At 46.1% G+C, this 22,154-nt stretch overlaps 1 pseudogene; it reads left to right on the top strand.

The window, feature by feature from the left end:
- The window catches only part of LOC132894736 (electrogenic sodium bicarbonate cotransporter 1-like), a 212,500-nt pseudogene that overhangs the window by 100,451 nt on the left and 89,895 nt on the right, over nt 1-22,154 (top strand).

The raw sequence follows: 22,154 nt of genomic DNA, 5'->3' as shown, positions 1-22,154 counted from the left end.
TATATGACTTTGGTCTATAGCTGTAAAAGGCCTTGACCTTAAAACCGGTTATCGCAGTGACGTCACGCACTCAGGCATGGCTAGCTCAGCGGGGCAGCTCAAATGCCAACTTTGCGGCCGATTTTAACTCTCAAAAATATATTTTTAAAATTCCCATTTATGCAGCATACAAGAGTCAAGGATGGAGATACTATTCACTCAGAAATTTATTTAAAAATAAAGGTTCTGCGTATCTGCTTTAAGCAATGACTTTTTTCTGGCCACTCTTCCATAAAGCCCCATTCTGTGGTGTGTATGGCTTAAAGTGGTCTTATGGACAGATACTCCCATCTTTGCTGTGGATCTCTGCAGCTCCTTCAGTGTTATCTTTGGTGTCTTTGTTGCATCTCTGATTTATGTCCTCCTTGCCCGGTCTGTGAGTTTTGGTGGGCGGCCTTCTGTTGTCAGGTTTGTAGTGGTGCCATGTTCTTTCCATTTTGCTGTCATGGATTAATGGTGTTCCATGTGATATTCAAAGTTTGGGATTTTTTTTTTTTATAACCCTACCCTGATCTATAATTCTCCACAACTTTGTTTCTGACCTGTTTGGAGTGCTCCATGTTGCTTGCTTAGTAGTGTTGCAGAGTCAGGGTCCATCCAGAACAGGTTGATTTATACAGATGCCATGTGAGAGATCATGTGACACTTTGATTGCACACAGGTGGATCTTAATCAACTAATTATGTGACTTAGGAAGTTCATTGGTTGGATCGGCTCTTATTTAGGGGTTTCATACAAAAGTGGGTGAACACTTGTGCACACTCCACATTTCTGTTTTTTTATCTTAATTATTGTTTGTGTCACACACACACAAAAAAAAAAACAATTTGCACCTCTAAATTGGTAGGCATGTTGTGTAAATCAAAGGGTGCTAATCGCCCAAAAATCTATTTTAATTCCAGTTTGCAATCTTTTGCAAGACACCATAAGTGGAACTCATGTGTATATATATGTATATATATATATATATATATATATATATATATATATATATATATATATAGAGAGAGAGAGAGAGAGAGAGAGAGAGAGTTTTTCTAATGTAAAAAAAAAATGAGACCACAATACATTATTTCAAAACTTTTCCCACCTTTAATGAGACCTATAACCTGTACAATTCGATTGAAAAACAAATCTGTTAGGGGGAAAAACATAAAAAATTAAAAACATACAGTAAGCTGGTTGCATAAGTGTGCACACCCTTAAACTAATGCTTTGTTGAAGCACCTTTTAATTTAATTACAGCATTCAGTCTTTTTGACCTGCCATCAATTAAAATGACTCGGATTAACCCCAAATAAAGTTCAGACATTTATTCAGTTGCATCAGACATGCAGGTTACATTGGTGGCTTTAAATTGACCGTAGGTGTGAATGTGAGTGTGAATGGTTGTTTGTCTTTATGTGTCAGCCCTGTGATGATCTGGTGACTTGTCCAGGGTGTACCCCGCCTCTCACCCATAGTCAGCTGGGATAGGCTCCAGCTTGACTGCAACCCTACACAGGATAAGCAGCTACAGATAATGGATGGATGGCATCCTCCAGCAAAAGCCATGGTTCGCAGAGAGCTTACAAAACATCAAAAGGGATCTCATTGTTGAAAGGTTTCAGTCAGGAGAAGGGTACAAAAAAATTTCTATGGCATGGAGCACAGTGAAGACAGTCATTAAGAAATGGTAAAAATATGGGACAACAGTGACATTACCGAGAACTGGACATCCCTCCAAAATTGATAAGATGAAAACTGATCAGGGAGGCTGTCAAGAGGCCTACAGCAACACTGAAGGAGCTGCAGGAATTTCTGGCAAGTACTGGTCGTGTACTACATGTGACAACAATCTCCCGTATTTTCCATATGTCTGGACTATGAGGTAGGGCCAAAGAAAAACATCGAGGCCTGGCTAAATTTTGCAAAAAAAAAAAACCCATACATCAACTCTCCCAAAAGCATGTGGGAAAATTGTGTTATGGTCTGATGAAACCAAGGTTGAACTTTTTGGCCACAATTCCAAAAGGTATTTTTGGCACAAAAACAACACTGCACATCACCAAAAGAACAACATACCCATGCTGAAGCATGATGGTGGCAGCATCATGTTTTGGGGTTGTTTTTCTTCAGCTGGACCAGGAACTTTAGTCAAGGTTGAGGGAATTATGAACAGTTCTAAATACCAGTCAATTTTGGCCAAAAACCTTCAGGTGTCTGCTAGAAAGCTGAAGGTGAAGAGGAATTTCATCTTTCAGTGTGACAGTGACCCTAAAAAAGTTTTGGAATGGCCCAGCCAGAGCCCAGACCTAAATCCAATTGAAAATCTGTGGGGTGACCTGAAGAGGGCTGTGCACAAGAGATGCACTTGCAATCTGACAGATTTGGAGCACTTTTGCAAGGAAGAGTCGGCAAATATTGCCAAGTCTAGATGTGGCAGGCTGATAGACTCCTACCCAAAAAGACTGAATGCTGGAATTAAATCAAAAGGTGCTTCAACAAAGTATTAGTTTAAGGGTGTGCACACTCATGCAACCAGCTTATTGTACGTTTTTTTTTTCTCCCTAACAGATTTGTTTGTGACATTCCATGTCCCAACAGCGAGCCACTGTGTCCGGGGATCAGGTCGTCAAGGTGCCTGCCTTCGACTGCCACCCAATCCACACTGCACCAGCCCCCTACTGCTACCTCTGTGGGTGGTGAACCCACAGGAGGTCGGGCCCGCGTCACCTCTTCGGGCTGAGCCCGGCTGGGCCCCATGGGCAAAGGCCCGGCCACCAAGTGCTCACATGCGAGCCCCAACCCCGGGCTTGGCTCCAGGGTGGGGCCCCGGCTGCACCATACCAGGCAACGTCTCAGTCCTTGGTTGTTGCTCCATTAGGGGTTTTGGTGAACTGCTCTTGGTCTGGCCTGTCACCTAGGACCTGTCTGCCTTGGGAAACCCTGACAGGGGCATAATGCCCCCAACAACATAGCTCCTAGGATCATTCAAGCACACAAACCCCTCCACCACAATAAGGTGGCAGTTCTAGGAGGGGCTGTCAACTGATCACCACCTGGTGGTGAGTTGGATCTGCTGGCGGAGGAGGAAGCTGGACAGACCTGGCAGGCCCAAACGTATGGTGAGGGTCTGCTGGGAACGTCTGGCCGAGCATTCTGTTGGGGAGGTCTTTAACTCCCACCTCCGGGAGAGCTTTTCCCAGCTTCCGAGGGAGATGGGAGACATTGAGTCTGAGTGGACCATGTTCTCTACCTCCATTGTGGATGCGGCTGTTCGGAGCTGTGGCTGCAAGGTCTCCGGTGCCTGTCGTGGCGGCAATCCCCGAACCCGGTGGTGGACACCGGAAGTAACGGATGCCGTCAAGCTGAAGGAGTCCTATCGGGCCATGTTGACCTCCAGGACTCCTGAGGCAGCTGACGGGTATCGGTAGGCCAGGCGTGCTGCAGCTCGGGCAGTTGCGGAGGCAAAAACTCGGAACTGGGAGGAGTACGGGGAGGCCATGGAGAAGGACCATCGGTCAGCCTCGAAGAAATTCTGGCAAACCGTCCGGCGCCTCAGGAGGGGAAAGCAGTACTCTGCCAACACTGTTTACAGTGCGGGGGGGGGGGGGGGGGGGGAGCTGTTGACCTCGACTGGGGACAGTGTCAGGTGGTGGAAGGAATACTTTGAGGATCTCAATCCCACCGTCATGTCTTCCACTGAGGAGACTGAGGCTGATGACTCAGAGGTGGACTCGTCCATTACCCAAGCCGAAGTCACTGAGGTGGTTTGCAAGCTCCTCGGTGGCAAGGCACCGGGGGTGGATGAGATCCGCCCTGAGTATCTCAAGTCTCTGGATGTTGTGGGGCTGTCTTGGTTGACACGCCTCTGCAACATCGCATGGTGGTCGGGGACAGTGCCTCTGGAGTGGCAGACTGGGGTGGTGGTCCCTCTTTTTAAGAAAGGGGACCGGAGAGTATGCTCCAATTATAGGGGAATCACACTTCTCAGCCTTCCAGGGAAAGTTTACTCCAGGGTACTGGAGAGGAGAATTCGACCGATAGTCGAACCTCGGATCCAGGAGGAACAATGCGGTTTTTGTCCTGGTCGTGGAACACTGGACCAGCTCTATACCCTTCATAGGGTGCTCGAGGGTTCATGGGAGTTTGCCCAACCAGTCCACATGTGCTTTGTGGATCTGGAGAAGGCATTCGACCGTGTCCCCTGTGGTATTCTGTGGGGGGTGCTTTGGGAGTATGGGGTTCGGGGCCCTTTGCTAAGGGCTGTCCGGTCCCTGTACGAACGGAGCAAGAGTCTGGTTCACATTGCCAGCAGTAAGTCAGACCTGTTCCCGGTGCATGTTGGACTCTGGCAGGGCTGCCCTTTGTTACTGGTTCTGTTCATAATTTTTATGGACAGAATTTCTAGGCACAGCCAGGGGCCAGAAGGAATCCTGTTTGGGAACCACAGGATTTCATCTCTGCTTTTTGCGTATGATGTTGTCCTGTTGGCTTCTTCAAACCAGGACCTCCAGCATGCACTGGGGCGGTTTGCAGTCGAGTGTGAAGCGGCTTGGATGAGAATCAGCACCTCCAAGTCCGAGGCCATGGTTCTCGACTGGAAAAGGGTGGCTTGCCCTCTTCAGGTTGGTGGAGAAGTCATGCCTCAAGTGGAGGAGTTTAAGTATCTCGGGATCTTGTTCACGAGTGAGGGAAGGATGGAACGTGAGATCGACAGGTGGATCGGTGCAGCCTCCACAGTGATGCGGTCGCTTTACCGGTCTGTCGTGGTGAAGAAGGAGCTGAGCCAAAAGGCGAAGCTCTCAATTTACCGGTCGATCTACATTCCAACTCTCACCTATGGTCATGAGCTTTGGGTAATGACCGAAAGAACAAGATCGCAGATACAAGCGGCCGAAATGAGTTTTCTTCGCAGGGTGGCTGGGCGCTCCCTTAGAGATAGGGTGAGAAGCACAGTCACTCGGGAGGAGCTCGGAGTAGAGCCGCTGCTCCTCCACATCGAGAGGAATCAGCTGAGGTGGCTCGGGCATCTTTTTCGGATGCCTCCTGGACGCCTCATGTCCCCCCGGGAGGAGGCCCCGGGGAAGACCCAGGACACACTGGAGGGACTATGTCTCTCGGCTGGCCTGGGAACGCCTCGGTGTTCTTCCCGAGGAGCTGGCTGAGGTGTCTGGGGAAAGGGAAGTTTGGGCTTCGATGCTTAGACTGCTGCCTCCGCGACCTGGTCCCGGATAAAGCGGAAGAAGACGAGAAGAGATGAGATGAGATTTGTTTGTTTTTTCAATTGAATTATAAAGTTTTGAAATTATTTATCGTGGTCTCAGGTTTCTCTGATGTAAAAAAAAACAAACAAAAAACCCCAAACATTTTAACTGGGTGTGTACACTTTTTATATCCAGTGTGTGTGTGTGTGTGTGTATATATATATATATATATATATATATATATATATGTATATGTATATATATACACACACACAGTGTGGACAAATAAGGAATTTTTAAGCAGACTGTCACAGGACAGACAAATCTGAAATGTTGTCTGTCTGTCTGAATGATGGGCCAAAAGCCCAGAACAATGTGGCTGAAGGGCTTTAGATGCCTGGAGATGGCTTCTCAGCTATTTTCAGGCAGATTTTTGTGATCTTCAAAGGTCAAATTACACTAGACATTAGTTGCTAATTACACTACAAATTGAATATAATTTACAAGAAAATGTCAGAAGATTCAAGAAAAACATGCTTCAAGTTATACCCAAGAAAAGAGTAGTACAGTAGGCCAGTTCCATGTCTACAAAAAATTATAGGGAGAATGAATGCTGCAGTTGGTTACAACTTACTAGTACTCATATATAGGCACTATAATAACAATCATGAAACATTATGTCAATCACTTTTTTATACTATGTTTATAATAGGTCTATGAGAAATTTAGTAATTAACAATTGTTAGGACTAGGACTGTTTTGGCCTCTAGAGGCCGCTGTTATTTCCTTTTCATGTCGTGTTTATTTTGGCCTCTAGAGGCCGCCACTGTTCCTGTGTTTTGTGTTTGTGTTAATTGCCTAATTATCTTCACCTGTGTCCTTAATTAGTTTGTCTATTTATACCCCTGAGTTCAGTCCTCTTGTCACGGAGTCTTTGTGCTGTTATGTTTATCTCCAGTTTCCTTTGTACTGTGTTTTTTGATCTTCTTAGCTTTTGAATTTTTGCACTTTGCTTTTCTTTTGGATTATACTCTTTGGGTTTTTTTTGTCTTTTGTTTTGCCCTGTATATAGTGTATATAGTTTAAATAAACCTTTTGATTCTTTTTCTACTTCCGCCTCACGCCTCTGCATTTGAGTCATCCCCCTGGTGGCCTAGTGGGGGTTTGCTGGATTATCACACCAACGAACCAGGTTCGAATCCCAGCAAAACCCTAACAGAAAGACTCCGTCATGACCGACTCAGCAGAGGCTGCTTCAACTGTCTACCCGGCCAACCTTCAGGGAATTATGGCAGCTTTGACACGCTTCGGAGCGACCATGGACGCTCATGGACGTACGCTCACCAGCCAACGTGAGGCCCTCGCTCGCCACGAGGAACTGCTTCAGCAAATTGGGAAAACCCTGGCACAGCTGACATCTCTGCCTGCATCTCCTGCTCCTGATCCAGTTCCTGCTCCTGATCCAGCTCCCACCCCTGCTCCAGCTCCCACCCCTGCTCCAGTGCCTCCTGCAATGCTGCCTTCTTCACCTCGCGAACCCAGCCTTCCTGCACCACAGAGGTATGACGGCAAGCACAGTGAGTGCCGAGAGTTCCTTACCCAGTGTCAACTCACCTTTGAGCTTCAGCCTACCACCTACACTACGGATCGCCGCAAGATTGCCTTTGTGATCACCTTATTAGCTGGTAAGGCGCGAGCCTGGGCTACTGCTATCTGGCAAAGACAGGGACCTGAGTGCTTTGATTTCCAGCTGTTTTCTGAAGAGATGCTTCGGGTCTTCGATCAGGCAGACATCGGTACCGACGCAGCCCGAAAGCTCATGTCCATCCGGCAAGGAGGAAGCGTCGCAGATTACGCCATCTCGTTCCGAACACTCGCAGCAGTAAGTGGATGGAACGAGACTGCCCTGGTGTCAGCCTTCCACCATGGTCTGTCTGACCCCATCAAGGACGGTCTGGCCTCTATTGGATGCCCAAGTGACCTCGAAACCCTCATCTCACATGCTATTCGTCTGGACAACAGGATGAGAGAACGCCACCAAGCCTTGAGCCCCCCCAGCCTCCCTACCTCTACCTGGAGACCATCTACCTCCTTCAGTGACTGTCCAGAACCCATGCAAGTGGGTCGTACTCGCCTCTCCGCATCTGAGAGGGAGCGCAGAAGGAGGGACAAGTGCTGCATCTACTGTGGCAAGCCTGGTCACTTCCGAGCATCATGTCCCGAACTCTTGGGAAAAGGACCGCCCCGTCCAGCCGAGGGAGGGTTGTGACGGGGCCTACCCTCTCTCCCGGACTCCCTGGTCAAGGAATCTACATCCCGGTCTCCATCTCCTGGGGTGAGTCTGTCCACTCTTGTCAAGCTTTGATAGACTCAGGGGCGGCTGGGAAGTTTATGGATATTCACTTTGCCCAAAGCATCAATATACCTACTGCACCTCTTGAAGTCCCTCTGTCTGTGTCTGCCCTCGATGGCCAAGCGTTAGGTGATGGTAGAGTCACCCAAGTTACTTCTCCAGTCTTCCTCCAGTCTCAAGGTCACAAGGAAGAAATATCCCTGCACCTGATTCCTTCACCTGAGTTCCCAGTTATTCTAGGCCTTCCTTGGCTTACTCGCCACAACCCTCGCATAGACTGGGTAACAAGCCAGGTTGTGGAATGGGGCCCTGCATGCCATGCCTCTTGTCTGCTCTCTAGCTCTCCTGTGTCTCCTGCCGAGCCCCCTGATCTCACCGAGTTATCTCAAGTTCCCACAGAGTACTGGGATCTCAAGGAGGTATTCAGCAAGAGCAGGGCCGCCGTTCTTCCTCCGCACCGGGCCTACGACTGTGCCATCGACTTGCTCCCTGGGACTACCCCTCCTCGTGGCAGACTGTTTTCACTCTCTCAGCCAGAACGCAAGGCCATGGAGGAATACCTCAAAGATGCCCTGGTCTCTGGGTTTATTCGACCCTCCACTTCACCTGCTGGAGCCGGCTTCTTCTTTGTCGGCAAGAAGGATGGGGGGCTCCGACCATGTATTGATTACAGGGGCCTGAATAAGATCACTGTGCGCAACCGATATCCCCTTCCGCTGATGTCCACAGCTTTCGACCTGCTCCAAGGCGCCACCGTCTTCACCAAGTTGGACCTACGGAACGCATACCACCTCATCCGTATCCGACAGGGAGACGAGTGGAAGACTGCCTTTAACACCCCGTCTGGGCACTACGAATACCAGGTGATGCCCTTCGGACTCACCAACGCACCAGCTGTTTTTCAGGCCCTAATCAACGACGTCTTAAGGGACATGATTAACCTATACGTTTTTGTCTACCTCGACGACATCCTTATCTTTTCCAAGACCGTGCAGGAGCACCGCCACCATGTCCGCCAGGTTCTCCAGAGGCTGCTACAGAACAATCTGTTCGCCAAGGCCCAGAAATGCGAATTTCATGTTCCCGAGGTCTCCTTTCTGGGATTTATTGTACGGACAGGCCAACTCCAAATGGACCCTGCCAAGACCCTGGCCGTCCGGGATTGGCCTACTCCCAAGTCCGTTAAGGAGGTTCAGCGGTTCTTAGGATTCGCTAACTTCTACCGCAAGTTCATCAGGAACTTCAGTTCTGTGGCAGCACCCATGTCAGACCTCACCAAAGGGACAGGTGGATCTTATGGCTGGTCTCCTCAGGCAGAAAAGGCGTTCAAAGACCTCAAGGACCGCTTCTGCACGGCACCCATTCTGGTTCTCCCGGACACCTCCCAACCATTCATCGTGGAGGTGGACGCCTCGGACAGTGGTGTCGGCGCGGTGCTCTCTCAACGTTCGGAAGGAAAGCTGCACCCCTGCGCTTACTTCTCCCACCGCCTGAGTCCTGCTGAGTCCCGGTACGATGTGGGGGATCGAGAACTGCTAGCGGTCAAACTGGCCCTTGAGGAGTGGAGGCACTGGCTGGAGGGAGCACAACATCCATTCCTGGTTTGGACTGACCACAAGAACCTGGAGTACCTCCAGCAAGCCAAGAGACTGAACCCTCGACAGGCTAGGTGGGCCCTGTTTTTCAGTCGGTTTGACTTCACCCTCTCATACCGCCCCGGCTCCAAGAACACCAAACCTGACGCACTGTCCAGACTGTTCTCTGCCACTAACAGGGAGAATGAAGTCGGGCCTATTATCCCTGTGTCCCGGATTGTGGCCCCTGTCCGCTGGGGTATTGAGGAGGCTGTCCGACGAGCCCAACGCCAGGACCCCGGTCCTGGGACGGGGCCACCAGGCCTCTTGTACGTCCCACATCAAGCCCGGGCCAAGGTTCTCCAGTGGGGTCACTCTTCCCCTCTCACCGCCCACCCGGGAGCTCGGAGGACCCTGGACTTCCTGAAAAGACGCTTCTGGTGGCCTAACATGGAGAAGGAAGTAAGGTCATTTGTCCTGTCCTGTGAGGTTTGCACCAGAACCAAGAACCCACGACAGCGTCCCCAGGGTCTCCTGCATCCTCTGACCATTCCCCGGCGTCCCTGGTCCCACGTGGCAGTCGACTTTATCACGGGTCTCCCTGAGTCACAAGGTAACACGGTCATTTTGGTCTTAGTTGACAGATTCTCCAAGGCCTGCCGCTTCATACCACTGTGCAAACTCCCCTCTGCTCTTGAAACTGCGAAACTTTTGTTTAATCATGTCTTCCGAGTCTTTGGTCTTCCACAGGACATCGTCTCAGACCGAGGGCCCCAGTTCTCCTCCCGAGTGTGGCACGGGTTCTGCAAGGTCATCGGAGCCACTGCCAGCCTCTCCTCTGGGTTTCACCCACAGTCCAATGGTCAGACGGAGAGGCTCAACCAGGACCTGGAAACCACCCTGCGAGGCCTGGCTATGGATAACCCGACATCGTGGAGCACCTGGCTGCCATGGGCGGAGTACGCCCACAACACCCTGCAGTCATCGGCCACCAAGCTGTCGCCATTCCAGTGCCAATTCGGGTTCCAGCCACCTCTGTTCCCGGACCAGGAGGAGGACGCGGGGGTGCCCTCGGTCAACCAATATGTGAGACGGTGTCGCAAGACCTGGAGCAAGGTCAGGAAGACCCTCATACAGACCTCCAGAACCAACCAGACTCAGGCCAACCGCCATAGAAGACCTGCACACGCTTTCCGCCCTGGGCAGCGTGTTTGGCTGTCCACTAAGGACCTTCCACTGCGGGTGGAGAACCGCAAGCTTGCTCCTCGCTACATTGGCCCCTTCAAGGTGGTGCGCAGGGTGAACCCTGTCTCCTACCGGCTCCAGTTGCCCCGGACTCTGAGGATCAACCCCACTTTCCATGTTTCCCTGTTACGGCCCGTACTGACGTCTACGTATGCCCCTGCCCCTAGGAACCCCCCACCCCCCCGCATCTTCCAGGGGCAGACTGTGTTCACTGTGAATCGCCTGCTTGACTCCCGCCGGGTCCGCGGCGGGTTGCAATATCTGGTGGACTGGGAGGGCTATGGTCCTGAGGAGCGCTGCTGGGTTCCTGCTCGGGATGTTCTTGATAAAGAACTATGTCGGGACTTCCATTCGGCCCATCCGGATCGCCCTGGGAACGTCAGGAGACGCTCCTAGAGGGGGGGGTCCTGTTAGGACTAGGACTGTTTTGGCCTCTAGAGGCCGCTGTTATTTCCTTTTCATGTCGTGTTTATTTTGGCCTCTAGAGGCCGCCACTGTTCCTGTGTTTTGTGTTTGTGTTAATTGCCTAATTATCTTCACCTGTGTCCTTAATTAGTTTGTCTATTTATACCCCTGAGTTCAGTCCTCTTGTCACGGAGTCTTTGTGCTGTTATGTTTATCTCCAGTTTCCTTTGTACTGTGTTTTTTGATCTTCTTAGCTTTTGAATTTTTGCACTTTGCTTTTCTTTTGGATTATACTCTTTGGGTTTTTTTTGTCTTTTGTTTTGCCCTGTATATAGTGTATATAGTTTAAATAAACCTTTTGATTCTTTTTCTACTTCCGCCTCACGCCTCTGCATTTGAGTCATCCCCCTGGTGGCCTAGTGGGGGTTTGCTGGATTATCACACCAACGAACCAGGTTCGAATCCCAGCAAAACCCTAACAACAATACAATTATTCTTACAGAATAGAGTTAAAATTTTGAGTATGAGATTCCAAGTAACAAAATGACTTTTAAAATTACTCAAAACTAGACATGGTAATATCATTTGGCATTCAGACTAAAATCTGCTAGATTAGAACTTAGAAAATAGAAGAAAATAAAAACTCTATTAAAAGTATAAATCTCAATCCTACAAAGCATGACTGTTATTCTTATTATGAATGGGAAAAAATTGCACATAATAACAACATAACCATTGATTGGCAGTTTGGCACTTAACATAATACTGTACTGCAAAGTTGCATGGAAACTGAACTCTTAATCAACTGACTGGACAGGTCAGATACTTTTAACCCTAAAAGTATAAAGTTGAACACTTGTTCAACTGCATTGTGCAATAAAAACAACAGTGAATACTTCTTGTGTTATTATTGTCTATTTAGTGTGCCACTCAGGGAGAGGGAGATACCTGTAAATTTTGGTGGGGCTGGGTCATTCAGTGGCCAAGTTATGAATTTTAAATCCCCTTATGCATGAGTAGCTGGAACCAGGGCTCATGCTAAAGTTTTCGATGAGCCGTGATCACTTCTGACATCGGATTGGGCCAAGCCTGGGCTTGTTCGAAAGGTCTCGGGGAGAGGGAGGTGCCTGTAACATTTGACAGGGCTGGGACTTTGGGTGGGCGAGGTATGAATTTTTAAAATCGGGCCTGATGGGGGCCCCATTTCACAGGCCATGTTATGACAAAATGTATTCGCCCAGTGTAACATTTGGAAGAAAATTAGAGGTAGATGAGACCCATATCTTTACAATTTTTCATGGGCCATCTGGTTTGATGCTTTTGAAATACAGACGGATACGTTCAAATTATTTTTTTATCGGCCATCCAGTCCGATGCTTTTGAAATACAGATGAACAAATGTGAAAATTACCGGTAAATGTCCACCAGTCCAGCCTTATTTCCCACGCTGATTTACACACCACACACACACACACACACACACTTATATATATATATATATATATATATATATATATATATATATATATATATATATATATATATATATATATAATGTGTAAGGTGCAGTGTTTAGCACTGTCACCACCCAGCAAGAGTATTCTCCATTCGAATCTCGTGGCCGAGTGGTGTATTTCTGTGGAGATTTTGCATGTTCTCCCTGTGCCTGTGTGGGCTTCCTCAGGGTGTTAAGGTTTCCTCCCATGGTTCAAAGAAATGCAGGTTAGGTTAACTGGCTACTCTAAATTGCCCATAGGTGTGAATGTCAGTAAGAATGGTGTTCATCTCTGTGTTAGTCCTGTAATAGATTAATGACTTGCCCAGGGTGTACCCGTCCACTCACCTAAGCATTAGCTGGGATTGGCTCTGGTTTCCCCCATAATCCTGATGGATAAGCGGTAGAGATGATGGATGGATGTTGTACATTAAAATGTATCAATAGCAGTCAAGACAGGCAGGTGTTTTATGATAATTTCTATTAAAGTCAATTCAGCAGTGCAGGAATGTTTCCATGTACAATACCCGTGATCAGCATAAAGTGAGTTTCAGCTGATTTTATCAATATAGATTATATCAATTTTATCAATTTAGATCAATTTTATCAATATAGATATTGATTTTATCAATATAGATCTTCAAAGACTTGCATGGGTGGGTTTTGATGTATGAAAGTTGTTCACAGCAAGGGCTAGGTTTCCTTTATCTATGGTGCCTGTGCTCTGTCTTTAACTGAGTGTTCTACTGGACAATTAAAATGGCTGACATTCTTGTAAGAACACTAAAGAGAGATAAAAAATTTTGAGATAGAATCTTTATTTGGAATGAGGAAATGTGCTGTCTTTGTTTAAATAAAAAGAAAATTTGGATAATTTAGAGCATGTTTTGCATACAACTTTTCTGTATCTTGCGATCTAAACTGACATTTCTGTTCTTCTTTTTTCCCCTTCCCTTTATTCCCTCTGTCATGGTTTGCTTTCCTCTGTGTGTGTGTGTGTGTGTGTGTGACATACCAGTACATACTTCTGTTGACCACTCTGTGCCCTGGTTTAGCATCTCTGAAATTGAAGGCCAAATACAAATGCAGAGAAGCAACAGCATGGGTCTGCTCTGTAAGTCTAGAACAAGAGATTAAATCAAGACGTAAAACTTCACACTCCTGATAGGTGTAATGAGAAACTAAATAGATTACTCTGGTGTGAAAGATTAACAAAATGTGCAGCTCTTCGAGGGTGTATCCCTTTTTTTTGAAGAACAATTCCTAGGAAAGGGAATATCATAACTTTTTGTTGTGAGAATCCTTAAATAATCCCAAAATGCCACATGCCAAACTTGTCAAAATTATTCAATGAAATAATTCAACAAGAACAGATTTGATGTGGTGTTTCACCTAAAATAGAATAAATTTAAAGTAAAAGGAAAAAAAAAACAACCAAACAAAATAAAAAAATAAAAAATTTATGATTTTGATGGGGGGAGAGAAAACACAGGTTGTTAGGTATGCCCAGTGTAGGGACAGCCACAGTCCCCATCTAGAACTACAAATCCCATCAACTAACCCCCGCAATGACCTACGTCACATCCTCCATGACCACCTACGTCACTTCCCCCCCGACTCTATAAGTGACCCGGCCACCCTCAGTTCTCTATCTCTCTGTTGAGCTTCGCAGCATACAGACATATAGAGATAACCCCGCTCATCGGACCATCTGAAATCACGACGTCTGCTTTGCAAGAAAGAAGACTCAACGCGCTTTTGTATATACCACTGGCCACGGTAAAGAGTACCTAAGGCTACGTTCACACTGCAGGCTGAAGTGACTCAAATCCGATCTTTTCGCCCATATGTGACCTGTATCCGATCTTTTATTGACAATATGAACGACAGATCCGATTTTTTTTCAAATCCGACCCAGGCCGTTTGGATATGTGGTCCTAATTCCGATTCCTATCCGCTCTTTTCATATGCGACTTCGGTTTGAACCGCCAGGTCGCATTCATCCGACTTACACGTCATCAACAAGCCACAAACGTCACTATTCTGCACTGAAGTAGGCGGCGGGTCTCTCAAAAAAAGTTACAACAACATGGCGCATAATCACGGGCGCAGATAGAGGGTGGGACGGGTGGGATTCGTCCCACCCAGATTAGATTTCAATTCACTTCGTTCGGTCCCCCCCACTTATAGGGAGGAAAAAACGTCTATGCTGTCTTTCTTTGCATAAGGCAAACCTCACGGAAAAATCAAAAGACTAATTACCATTCGGTTTATTGAGGTGCATGGCAGTGTATACATAGTTGCAACAACTCACATAAAACAAAACAAAGACTGATATTCGGTTGGTTGAGCTGCGCAGACTGCACAGGTTGCGAGCTCGAGCTTGGTTGCTATGGTAACCCACAAGAAGTTTGACAGGCATATCGTGGTTGGGGTTGGTTTGCTGGCAGCTTTGTCCCCCCCAGTTCAAAAAACGTATCTGCGCCCCTGCGCATGACATCAATGCGAGGGACGCTTCGGGCTGTGAAGGTTCTGAATCTTCTCAATGGAAGGACGCAGAGGTTAGGGAGCTGATTTCCATTTGTGGGGATACAGCTATTCAAGCTAGATTGGATGGGTCATAGAGCAACCGGGCGGTTTTACTTCCGTAAACACTGGCCATGCTCACTGTGTGTGACGTCGTCGTATCCTGCAATGCGCATGCGGAACACTTTTAGGTCGCTTTTCATTCATACTGAGGATCACATACAAGTCGCATATATTTGTTAATGTGAACGACCTCACAAAAAAATCGGATTTCACAAAAACATCGGAATTGAGCATTAAGCCTTGCAGTGTGAACGTAGCGTAAGTTACGTCGTCTCACTTAATTGAGTTACAACCGGTTTATTTGTTTATTATAAGTAACGTTACGACTGCAGCCAAACAGTTAATTAAAAGTTAGAAGCAACTGGATTCCTTCTGACTTAATCGCTGTGCACATTATTGATCAGAGACTTTTCCTCACGAACGACGAAGCTTCAGATTAAGGACGTCTCTGCGCCTCTACAGAAGTGACCCACGAGCTTTCTGTGAACCTTCACGAGCACCCGAAACTCCGCGAAACTTCGGGACATCTCTGCATTCCTGTATAGGAGCAAGATACTGGAAGTAAGGCTGGCATTTGGGCAAACTAGTCTTAGGAATTAGCTTTATGAAGTAGTATGAATTTAAACTCAGAAAGTGTTCAATTGTGCACACTGTAGACACTTATGCCGCTTTTCCACTACAAACGCGGCTGAGCCGTGCCGTGCCGAGTCGAGCTGAGTCGAGCTGAGCGGGGCTGTTGGAGTTGCATTTCGACTACAACCGCGCTGAACCGTGCTGGCTGGAAGTGGGTGGACACATTGGGTGGAGTTAGCGAAAGTGGGTGGACGTCATGTGATGTCGTTAAGCAGCGCAAACAGTGACATCAGTGACAGTGGCGGAACAAGTCAGAGCCGGGCCGGGGGCGGGGCAAATGACCGGGCCCTTTATTAAAGCTTATCATAACATCATTTTAGGTTACAAAATGTCCGCAACTGCGGTGTTTACCAATTTCAACACTACCGGGTGCAACTATGTTATTTAGTACATCAAGTCCTTCAAACGAACATGTAACTCAGAAACAAAAAACATTAGGATACTGTACATGGCTCATAATAAAACATCAATAGCCTATACTGCGCACATTATTTGAAGGGCATACGAATGAGCGCTCAGAGGTTGCAACGGTGACAGGAAGAGTCAGAAATAAAAGGAGGGCGGTGCAAACCTCACTGAATGCACTGTGTTTACCGATTTCAACACTCCGGGGTGCAACTATGTTATTTTGTACATTAAGTCCTTCAAACGAACATGTAACTCAGAAACAAAAAAAACATTCGGCGACATACTGTACATGGCTCATAATAAAACATCAATAGCCTACTGCACGCATTATTTGAAGGGCATACGGCGAGCCTTGCGCTCCGCGAACTCGTCCACGATGCTCTGTATGTCACTGATTCAGTGAGCTTTTAAGCGGTAGTCTCACGACCCGGATAGTAAACAATAAACATGGAGGACATGGAGTCGTTAGTGTTGCTGGTCTTGGTGCTGTGGCTTGTTGTCACTGACAACGCGGACAGATACTGGCAAGAGCGTATAGATGAGGCGAGGCGCATAAGGCTTCAGAAATTCTCGTAATTCATAATTATTCTCCTTCCGGGTTTGCGGTGTTTACAGATCCCAGCGCGCTCGCGGGGCGTGTGTGGGCATGTGAGGACACGCCTCCTCACCAATCAGTGCACAGGGGAGTGTCTGCTCACGCCCCCAGCCTCAGTCGGCACGGTTTGGCTCGCTTCAGCCCCACTCCAAAACGGTGCGAGTTTTAGGGGCTAAGCGGGGCTGAAACGAGCTGAGTCGTGCTGGTTTTTGGTAGTCGAAACGCGAGCCGTGTCGGGCTGAAGTGAGCTGAAGCGAGCTGAAGTGAGCTGAAAAAGGGTAGTGGAAAAGGGCCATTAGAGTGTCGAATTGATCATTGTGGTTCTACATTGTTCTCTCCGTTGTTTTAATAGATAGGTTGTTGCATGCTCTCCTCTAGCCTCTCTAACACCCCTTAATTTCATTATTACACACACTTTGACCTCATCAAGATTTCAGTGGATTTGGTAATGTTATAAGGTAGTGGGATTAGCAACCACGATGAATTCCTTTGTCTCAAGAAGACCACGAGGTGATTTTCCCTTCCCCCCAACACCTTAGATAACATTCCAAACTTTACAGTGCATCCTCTCATACACACACACACACACACACACACACACACACACACACACACACACACACACACACACACACACACACTCATCGAGTGTACTACCTCACTGTTTCTGCCTTGTCTATATACTGCTGCTGACCATATTGAATGTATTCAACTGGTATTACCCATTTAGTATTGTTGTTATAATAAATTCAATTATTCTGTTAAACTGTGCTTGTCTGTTCTTGCTGCTGTATCCTTGAAGTCACACAATCTCAAATAACTCCAAATTGCCTTCACCCAAGTGTATATGATTGCTATTGGCTGTAGTGTCTATGTAATATGGTAAGTAATACATTATTGCTGCATCAGTAGTGATCATAATAATTTGGAATATTAATTAATAATTAATAATTAATAATAATTAATAATTTAGCTGTTTGGTAATTTATTATTAAACACCAAAATTAATGGTATTATTAATGAGACTGATTTAATGAGACTGATTTAATGAGACTGATCACTTAAGACCAATTACACCCACATATTTATTGGTGCCCCGCGTGAGGAGATTGGTTTGTTGACTTCTTGAATATTGTTGCAACAACAGATAAATTATCAGTCTGATTAAGCAACTGCCAAGGTATATCTCCAGGTGTGTTAAATGGTTAACAGTAGCATGATAACCATATCACAAAATACTAATAACCTATTAATAACTTAGGATAAGAGATAGCATTTCCAAACAAAAACAAACTTTATTAATTGATTAATTAATTACATAGTTAATATTAATTAATAATAATTAATTAATTAATTAACTAATTGATTAATTAATTACCTAATATCCAACCTAAGTAAAATGGCATCCCCTCGTGTCTCAGAGGCTGAAGACAACACTCAAGACGTGTCTCTCTTTGATGGCATCGCAGACCTCATTCACTGCTCTGCCTCCGATAAAGCAAACATTAGGAACATGAGTAAGGGTAAATGCCAAAATAACATAGATAACTCAATAAAACATATGAGAGATCCAAAAAGAACAACTATTAGTGTCCAAGAGGCACTAGGTAGGCTATTCCTGTTATACTTCCAAGATACTGATTTAGAAATCAGACACCTCCACAGAGAGGTTGACAGGCTGACCACCAGCAACACCGAGCTGGCAGCCGATAACAATGATTTATATAGGGAGCGTGAGCTCTTGAAAAACTCCCTTGATGATTGCGCCAAAAGGCTAGAGAAAGCCGAAAAGGCTGCCAAGGAGCAGACCCCCCAAGAAGGGCGCGAGGGGCGTGAAAGACCCCCAGCAATGCGCCGAAGCTCAGAGCAGGAAGAAGCGTCTGAACCGGACACCGTGGATTACCTGGTCGAGGACCAGACATCCCGCCAAACTCCATCAACTCACTACACGACTCCATCATTTAGCCAGGGTGGAGCCATACTGCGCTCATCCCGAGCCCAGGACCATAGCACACCCAGGTCAGTGCGCTACAGTATCCCTGATCCATCTTCGGATGAATCAGACTACGAACCTAGCGCAAAACGGGAGCAATACCAGAGTAGCTCATATAGTGAGTACTCAGGAGAGCCAAGGAGGCCGCACAAGGACATGCACCAAGCCCTTCGCATATGGCAAATTGACCTACTTGCCAAAGATGTTGAGCGATTCGATCGTGACAATAAAAGAACAAATGTAAATGATTATTTGCGAGAAATTGACCGATGCCTGATGGACCTGCCAAAAGCCACAACTCGAGAGAAATTTAAACTGATCTGGAAGACCTCCAGTAGCAGCGTTCATGCCTTTTTAGAGATGCTACCCCCAGATGTTCACGATAGCTATTCGAAACTTCGCAATTACATGAGGGAAGAATATGCACCGTACACGGATGAAACCTCCATGACATTGTGTGCAATACAAATTAAACAGAAACGGTCTGAGGCGCCTCGTGAATATTATAGACGGTTACATACTGCCTATTTCCAGGGTAGTAGCGCACCAGGCTTGGAAGAAGATAGAGGCTTCAAATCCCTCTTCTTACATAACCTCCACCCAAGCGTGCGGACTCAAGTCACACTGACGTGTCAACAAGGTTTCTACTAGATGAGGGGAAATTAGGCAACTAGCCCAAATGACCTGGGAGACCATTGTCAAAACCACAGACAGAAACGATGATGAACCCAGGGTCCTTAGTCTCCAGGGTGCAGACAGGCCCCCGCTAGCCTTAGGAGGAGGTGAAGCTCCACCAGGGGGACCCACCTGGAGAAATCCTGGTCCGAACCGTCCCTTGCCGAGCCATCACCAGGGTGAGAGGAAGAATCGGCAAGGTAAGGCCAGGAGAGACCGAGGGCAAGGCCACAGTGACCATGGCAACCGCTCATCATATCGATGAGTCCATAGCAATCAAATCAAGCCTTTTGAACAGTCTTCACTCCAAAAAGGGGTGGACGATAGTTGGGCCCATCCTGTCCACCTAGCTTGGATGCCTCACTCACCCATAAGCGTACACTAACATTCCCAGTCACATTTACCAACCCAATAAAGTAATAACCCTTCTGTATGTTACAGAATGGACTCCCTCGGGATCCTGTGCATGCCGTAGACAAGTTGGCCGAAATAATCAAGAGCGAGATCAAATACGTCCAGGTAGTAAGGGATTTGATGCAAGACCTGCTTAGGGAAATTAGCAGCTCAATCAGTACCCTGAGTAGTGGTAAAATCCCACCATATCTGATACCCCTTAGCATGGTAGATAAAATACTAAAATCCGCTACTACTACTAATGTGTATTCATTGCAAATACACCTGGCCTATAGTCTTGGCAGTGCTATCCCCATTTTTGTGAATCCACAAGAATTAGAGATAGGATTCATGCTGAACCTACCCATCATTGAGAAAAACAACATATATAGACTCAAGCCAACATCAAAACCCACCCGCTACTATTACCTTTCCAGAAGATTAGGCTTACTAACCCAAGCACTAATACTTCTTTACTTTCCTTCATTCCTTCTCTTCTATTGTTTTATGCGTAGGAAATGAAGTAACAACGTAGTGTTTAATGTTTTTTTTTATAGATGTGATTTTGACCTAGTTAGATAGAGAGTGATTATATGCCCAAATGCTTACAGCCTGATATTGGCCCAAATGCCTATGCCTCCAACTGTCTTACTAGGACTCATGAGTTTACACAGGTTTCACAGGACACCATGGACTGTACAGAGGATGCTACCTCAAGACTATGGACATGTGGACTGTACTGTACTGTGCTCTCAGTGCTACAACTCAGTCATACCCCTGAGACCAAAAGGGAGAATGTAGGGACAGCCACAGTCCCCGTCTAGAACTACAAATCCCATCAACTAACTCCTGTGATGACCTACGTCACGTCCTCCATGACCACCTACGTCACTTCCCCCTCGACTCTATAAGTGACCCGGCCACCCTCAGTTCTCTCTCTCTCTCTGTTGACCTTCGGGGCATACAGACATATAGAGATACCCCCGCTCATCGGACCATCCGAAATCACGACATCTGCCTTGCAAGAAAGAAGACTCAACACGCTTTTGTATATACCACTGGCCACGGTAAAGAGTACCTAAGTTGTGTTGTCTCACTCAATTGAGTTACAACCAGTTTATTTGTTTATTATAAGTAACGTTACGACTGCAGTCAAGCAGTTAATTAAAAGTTAGAAGCGACCGGATTCCTTCTGACTTAATCGCTGTGCACATTATTGATCAGAGACTTTTCCTCATGAACGACAAAGCTTCGGATCAAGGACGTCTCTGCGCCTCTACAGAAGCGACCCACAAGCTTTCTGTGAACCTCCGCGAGCACCCGAAACTCCGCGAAACTTCGGGACATCTCTGCATTCCTGTATAGGAGCAAGATACTGGAAGTAAGGCTGGCATTTGGGCAAACTAATCTTAGGAATTAGCTTTATGAAGTAGTGTGAATTTAAACTCAGAAAGTGTTTAATTGTGCACACTGTAGACACTTAGAGTGTCGAGTTGATCATTGTGGTTCTACATTGCTCTCTCTGTTGTTTTAATAGATAGGATGTTGCATGCTCTCCTCTATCCTCTCTAACACCCCTTAATTTCATTATTACACACACTTTGACCTCATCAAGATTTCAGTGGATTTGGTAATGTTATAAGGTAGTGGGATTAGCAACCACGACGAATTCCTTTGTCTCAAGAAGACCACAAGGTGATTTTCCCTTCCCCCCAACACCTTAGAAACATTCCAAACTTTACAGTGCATCCTCTCATACACACACACACACACACACACACACACACACACACACACACTCATCGAGTGTACTACCTCACTGTTTGTGCCTTGTCTATATACTGCTGCTGACCATATTGAATGTATTCAACTGGTATTACCCATTTAGTATTGTTGTTATAATAAATTCAATTATTCTGTTAAACTGTGCTTGTCTGTTCTTGCTGCTGTATCCTTGAAGTCACACAATCTCAAATAACTCCAAATTGCCTTCACCCAAGTGTATATGATTGCTATTGGCTGTAGTGTCTATGTAATACGGTAAGTAATACATTATGGCTGCATCAGTAGTGATCATAATAATTTGGAATATACCATAATTTAGCTGTTTGGTAATTTATTATTAAACACCAAAATTAATGGTATTATTAATGAGACTGATTTAATGAGACTGATTTAATGAGACTGATCACTCAAGACCAATTGCACCCACATATTTATTGGTGCCCCGCGTGAGGAGATTGGTTTGTTGACTTCTTGAATATTGTTGCAACAACAGATAAATTATCAGTCTGATTAAGCAACTGCCAAGGTATATCCCCAGGTGTGTTAAACAGTTAACAGTAGCGTGATAACCATATCACAAAATACTAATAACCTATTAATAACTTAGGATAAGAGACAGCATTTCCAAACAAAAACAAACTTTATTAATTGATTAATTAATTACATAGTTAATATTAATTAATAATAATTAATTAATAAATTAACTAATTGATTAATTAATTACCTAATATCCAACCTAAGTAAAATGGCATCCCCTCATGTCTCAGAGGCTGAAGACAACGC

Source organism: Neoarius graeffei, chromosome 12 (genome assembly GCF_027579695.1).
Source record: "Neoarius graeffei isolate fNeoGra1 chromosome 12, fNeoGra1.pri, whole genome shotgun sequence".
In the NCBI taxonomy this organism is placed as follows: domain Eukaryota; kingdom Metazoa; phylum Chordata; class Actinopteri; order Siluriformes; family Ariidae; genus Neoarius; species Neoarius graeffei.
The sequence above is the reverse complement of the archived record's forward strand: the minus strand, read 5'-3'. Positions and strand labels throughout refer to the sequence as shown.